Below are 6914 nucleotides of genomic sequence, written 5' to 3' on the forward strand. Positions count from 1 at the left end.
GATGTGAAGGGTAAACAAAGGAGGAGGCTGCAATGCTTGGTAAGAAATGTACGCATTATCCTGCCCATGCAATTGTAACCCCTCTCTACAGTATTTTCACAAATAAAATAAAAAAAAATTTTATTGTGAAAATACCATACAGAGGGGTTACAATTGCATGGGCAAGGTAATGAGTATATTTCTTATCAAGCATTGTTGCCTCCTCCTTTGTTTCCCCTCACAATCCCCCACTCCCGGCCCAGCAAAGGTGGAAAGTTCGTTTTTCAACATAACAACTTGTACATCTCATTGTTTCAAGACTTTTTAACTAACAGTGGCTGAAAACTAGGCTGCTACATCTGTAAAGTGTCTCATGCTTGAGTGGTTTTGTAATAGAACTTGTAAGAGAGGAAACTGGAGGGATATGGGACTCACTAAAATTATCCTCCAAACTATTTTCAGTGAAGTTACTGGGACTTTAAGGATTGATGAGGTGAAAAACTTTGAGCTATAAAACTATAAGGGCTTATACTGAAGGAGAATTCTGGTAAGACTTAAAATAGGCTCTCTGTACTTCACAAAAGGTCTCATAAACATAGGAAGAACTCTAGTTGATCTTGAAAAAGCTATGAAAAATGAGTGATTTTCCAAATTAAAAAGAAAAATAAGGAACAAACCAGTGTATGTCTACTACAATATATTATATATAATATAATGTATTATATTATATGCTATATATTATATATAACATACTGCATATTAACATATATTATATATAGTATAGTATACTTGATGTTTTCTCTTTCATATTCCTCTATGTTAATATTATCTATGAGCCCCATTTTCTATCACTGATTATAAACTCCAGGAAATCAAGAAATACAACTTTTTCTTTCAATTCCTATATTCTACTATATTCTTGTAAGAATATCTTCAGACAGAGAACAGATATCCAATAAACACTTTTGGAAAAATAAATTTGTATTTGGTAATTTCTAAGATTTTGTAATTACACATATCACGTGAATTTATTCAGTTTTTACAAATAAAACCCAAAATAGGAATTTGGGAAAAATTTTAAAAGACTGCAAGTATTTCTTTGACAGCAAATATCTGTGATAAACAAGTTTCCCTATATTATCTTGTAAAGTTAAAATTCCATTTTGCTTATAAAATTAGGAAACTGCTCAGTCACCATATAGAGGTACTTTTTAGTATTGTTATTCAATAGATACTGGTGTTATAACAGTCATGATCATGGTCTAGGTCAGCTTAGGCATAAATGAAAAATGAAAAATATTTAAAACAGAGACAGAGGTGTGTGTGTGTGTGTGTATGTGTGTATATGTGTGTGTGTGAGTGTGTGTGTGTGTGTGTGTCTCATATAGTAAAGTTCCAGCATGAGGCTATGAGTTCAAATTCAGGAACCTCAAGAAAAAGAGAGAGAAAGAAAAAAAAACTTTGGACAAATGAACAGTTTGACTAACTTGCTTACAAAATACACTCAATTCCAAGCTTCTAAAAGAAAAGGTACAGAGGCACAGGCATGATTGGATTTGTTTCATACTCAAGCATGTATGTGACATAAGTCACTTTTGCCCATTCAATTTGTTGGTACTCAGATGTATGAAACCTTTCCTATTTGCAAGAAAGCCTGGAAAATAGCTATCCAGAAAAATGTAAATAAATATTTTAGTAATAATTAGTAATCTTTGTAATAACATTTTACCTGAATTCGAATTTCCACATCAATTTGACAATAGCTTGTTGGTATATGACAAACTTTTTATAAAAATACTTTAATTATTGGTTTGTAATTAAAAGCCCAATTCGTAGCACTTGCCTGTTTTCAAGCTTTGTTTTCCCTATTGCACAGTTTTGTGCAACATGATATAACCTTCTGCTTTTGTTGACATTGCTATACATACAACAGAAAAGTGATCAGTAAAATATTTTAGATGTAATTATCTTCCAAATACAAGCTAGAAGTTCCCAATGAATTGGGCTTCCCTAATCTCATGATGAAATGGTCATATTCATTATTATGATATATCATATAGTAATTAACAATCCTACCTGCTAATAATTCCAATATAGCCTTTCTCATTTTTATATTTTATTCTTTGCTCACTTTGGCACTGTCTTCCTGTGCCTTCTCTCAGTGCTGAACAATAAAAGTCCAGCAGTTAACTTTGGAAATTACAAGGTGTCCTAAATGCTAGTAAGAAGAAATCTTAACAAATTAAAAAGAAAAATGTATTCTGTCTTTCCCTATAGCTGCAGAAATGCAGATTCAATTTTGCTCAAGTGGTACATTAACAACTTACAAAATAATATTAATCTTTCTTTTCATCCAAGGTAGGAGGAATGTACAAACTCTTTATTTTCTATTATTAAAACTGTCCTTGGAATTATTAATTGAAAAAAAAGACTCTTATGGTCTCAGGGCTATAGAGGATATTTCACTGTCCTGTGGGAGTAAAATGTCTATAATACTGACTCGATGTCTCAGCAGATAACACTTTATTTCCATAGTAATAATATTTAAATTTACATTTCAGTTTTGGAAAAGTATTAAATAAATACTTGTAAAATTTATCACTCTATAAAGGAATCACTAAGACTTTCCTTATCTTTCTCATTCACAGACCTCAATGGAGGCTCGAAATATCAGATTTTTAAAATGTAAACAAAAGGTCTGATTGTTTATTTCATTAAAAACACCACCATAAGAAATGGCTCTCTTCTTGCTAACCATCCTCAATCATCCTCTGTGTATGACGATGGCCTAAGGAAACTCACTGAATGCTCAGAAGCGAGGAGTCTGTGTAAAGAGCAATAGAGACTAAAGTATTTTATATATATATATATATGTATGTATATATGTGTGGCAATATATATATTTACATATATGTATTTGCCAGTCGCCATGGCTCACACCTGTAATCATAACTACTCAGCAAATTGAGATCTGAGTATTGGTTTCAAATCCAGCCCAGGGAAGAAAAATCTCAGTGAGACTCTTATCTCCAGTTAGTCACTCAAAACCTGGGAGTGGAACTGTGGCTCAAAGTGGTATAGTGCTTACCTTAAGCAAAAGGAGCTCAAGTACAGTATGTAGGCCCAGAGTTCAAGACTCACAACCAACAAAAATAAATAAATTAAAAAACTAAAACATATATATATATATATAGACCTTTGGAAATGACAAGAATATATAATACAATCTTTTGGGCAAATAAAGAAGATATAAGAGGGTAAATACAGTTGAAGAGCTTTATATGCATGCTTGAAAACAAAACAATGAAACTTGTTGAAATACTTTTAAGAGGTGGAAAAGGAAGAAAAACAGAATAACAGAGAGGGTAAATTTGATCTGGAGACATTGTATGGATATACAGAAATATCACAATGAATCCCCCCACACATCTTGTCCAACAAGTATGTTAGCAAAAAAAATGTTTCATTTAAAATAATTATTTCATTTCAGTTTTTCATTAGGATGGTTTTCCAAAGATAGAAAGAAAATCTGCTATAAATAATAAAAGTATTATATAATATTCACTAGAAGAATAATATTAAGCCACTGATTCATTTTCATTGCAATTGATCTATGTGTAGCCTTAAGTAACATGTTAAAGTTGTAAGTAGTAGTTGTACTGTCAAAATTTATTGAAATCCTGCTTTGAAGACCTTATACAGTATTTGTGAGAGCAGAACTAACATTTTATTTTTAACACTTGGAGCACATTTGTCTTATTTTACATTTAAATTCAGCACATGAAAAGAGAAATGTAGCTTGGTACTTCTAGGCAACACAAGAGTAGGAAATGTAAAAGAGGTAGAAAAAGAGATAATTGAGAAGACCCTAGTAAATTTTAAACCTTATATGCAGATTAAGTCCTTAACTGAAGGCATTCCACTGTTCTTAGAATCATCTCTTTTGAATTGCATATGGATGAACAATAAGAAAAATTATAAAGGAAGTAACACACCAAATATTTGCCAACAATCAGGAACTCAGCTAGGGCATTTGCATAAATTATTTTATTCCATTTTAACAATGATCTGGGACTTAAGGAGAATCTTTATTCCCTTTTTGTTGATGGAGAAATTGAGATTTGGAAATAGAAGTGCTGTAAGTGCAGCTACAAGGTCAACAAATAAGCCAGGATTCACATTTCAGTCTCTCAATCTTCTAAATCTGTCTACTGGTGTTACATGGGAATTCGATCTGCAATGTACAGAGAAGCCATACTTTGAAAGGTAGAATCTGGAGTCTTTATTACAAAGCCGGAAACTGTGAGTGGACTCATGTCCCAAAGAACTCATAGCCTGGAATGCAGTATATAATGCAAAGCTTATAAAGGCAAAAATCACATGATTGGCATGAGAAACTAAACCTACCAAAAGCATGTTTAGAGAAGCAAAGTAAGCTAAGTAGAACTATTTGGGGCTTAGGGCAAGAATTCCCTGGAGCAAGACTTTCATGGAGCTTAGGGCAAAAATTCCTGGAGCAAGACTTTCTTGCAATTTAGGGCAAGAATTCATTGGAGCAAGACTTTCCTGGAGCTAAACAGCATGACACATCTGCTTGTCTCCATCATTTATTAACATGCCATGATGGCAGTAAAGACAAGATGGCATTAGAGTATCGATATCCATGTCACTAGGATATCCTAAATAAACTCAAGCATAACCTGAATAGTGACATTTTCATTGTCTTTTCCCCCCTAACTTCTAACATTCTTTTGTTGAGCAACTTAACAGGCTCTAAACATTTTGAATAACCAAGACACAACATAGGTTCCAGAATAAACAGAAATTCTTAAAATACTTTCCAAAATATAACCCAGCTGCAGCGTTAACCCAATGAAATGTAAAGAAAACCAGGAGATGGGAATAAAGCCTCCAACAGGAGCACCTGCCAGACTCCCTAATCAACTCAGTAGATTAGAGGTTTATTGAGGAAAGTTAAAGGGTCACCCCACCTAGACTCTCCTCAAATATAGTTTCCCCCTAGATTTAGAACTTGCTTTGTATATGAGAAGTTTGAATAAATGGATATGAGATATTTGCATATGAGATATTTGAACCTACACATTTTTCAACAGAACATAAAAAAATGAGCTGATTAGAAATTTAAATTTCAGAAATGTTCATCCTTGCAAAAGAGATAATTACTTCAAAATACTATACAAAGACACACAGAGAGTCTTCAGATGCTTATTACGATGGGAAACTGCACTACTGACATTCTACCAGGAAGGAGAATTTAAAACAGAGTAAGAAGTCAAGTAAGAATGTGCATAGGGAAAAAGCATATCAATTCTAGATGATGCACTGTCCCTGTATGCATTCAGTGACCTTTATTAAATCTACTTATTAATCTTCAATCTTCCAGGAGGTGTAAAGGGTCAATGTGTCAATGTTTCATTGGTGGTCCTCTGGTCAGAGAACTGCTGGGAAGTCTGTGGAATGTATGAGTAAAGCAGAACCTTCTTTTCCTAGACCTCAAGCATTTTTAAATGGAAAAACAGGTAAGTACATAGAAATGTGTTCATTACTGAAGCCAGATACACAGATTATGTTATTCTGGACAAAGAGAAAAAAAGGCTGGACTCAAAAGTTAAAACCAAAAGCAAACTGGAAAGCCATACAAGCTCACATTCCACCATGCCCACTTTTTAATGTTAAGTTACAAGATTAAGAGATATTGGAGGCCTATATAAATCTGCATTTTGGTAAGACAGAGTAAAAATTTGGGTACTCTTCATGGTTAGAGAAAGACAGAAGGAATGAAGGTATGTCTGGCAAAGTTCTGAAGATTACCCATGCTTTGGGTGGGTTAGAGTTTTGGGTAGGCCTAACCCATCCTACCCACCCAAAACCATTGTCTCAGAATTAGGACAAACTACATGTATCTACCCAGCTCAGAAACTACAAAATCTACAGATAAGAAATGTCATTTGAGTCTTTAACTCTTATTTTCTTCAAGGGAAGTAGGAAATGTTTCTTTTCTCCATTGCTACCTACTTTAATAATATTTTACTCAAGTCCTTGCTAAAACTTGTGTGATTTGTATGACCTTGAGTGACTCTCTTTTATGAGAGACACCTGGATACGTTTTGTCTAATTAAAGGGATCTGTGGTTTTCCCTGGAACCTAGGAAAATGAGGGAAACCCTTATCCATCATGTGGTGACTATTACTATGGCTGGTGCCCTTTAGCATGGCAGACATATGAGTAATCATCTGTATGAAATGTACCACAGACAGCACATCAGTCTTGCATGCAGAAGCAGATCTAACCACTTCAGACTGCCACTGTTGCCAGCAGAACTCAGTTTTTTTTAAATGCCAAGATAAGAAACAATTTATTATAGAGAGAAGAAAAATTTCTCATCCAAAATATCGGTACAACTTTGCCACAATCAATATACATGAACTGTACAAATTTACACCAGTTCATAATTTACCAAATAAAAGATAACTAACAAAGTTCACGAAATAGATGGTGGTTTGTGGAAAAGACTTTTACCCAATTAAGTACAAGGAAAGTTACAAACCAGACCTCCACTTACTAAAAATAAGAAGTTTACTCAGTCTTAGAAAACTACAAGCTAGCAAATGTACCAGAGAGCTGGCTGGTGCTAACACCACAGTTGAGACAGTGTCTTTAATTTTTTTAAGGATCTTTTTAAAAGCCTGTTGCCAAGGCAGATTCTGGTCACTTGCTATTTTCAAAGCAAAAAACACAATACAAGGTCTGACCATTTCCCCAGGACATGCTTACTAGTTTGTCTTTATGTACATTTATACATATTTACGTACTAGGTAAAAGTCATAAAATTTCCAGTACTACCATGTTTAAAATGTTGAGTTTTCCTACTGAGCTGCCAAAAAGATTACTGATAACAATTTCAAGTGTTAAGA

General features: G+C 33.8%; 1 long non-coding RNA gene across 1 annotated transcript in view; it reads left to right on the plus strand.

The window, feature by feature from the left end:
- The window catches only part of LOC105980250, a 17859-nt gene extending 11250 nt beyond the window's left edge, over positions 1-6609 (plus strand). Inside the window, exons 2-3 of the long non-coding RNA XR_001174727.1 lie at positions 3621-3626; positions 6576-6609. This is a non-coding gene — a long non-coding RNA (uncharacterized LOC105980250). The remainder of the gene's footprint in view (positions 1-3620; positions 3627-6575) is intronic.
- Positions 6610-6914: the final 305 nt, after the last annotated feature.

This window comes from Dipodomys ordii, unplaced genomic scaffold (assembly GCF_000151885.1).
Source record: "Dipodomys ordii isolate 6190 unplaced genomic scaffold, Dord_2.0 Scaffold8, whole genome shotgun sequence".
In the NCBI taxonomy this organism is placed as follows: domain Eukaryota; kingdom Metazoa; phylum Chordata; class Mammalia; order Rodentia; family Heteromyidae; genus Dipodomys; species Dipodomys ordii.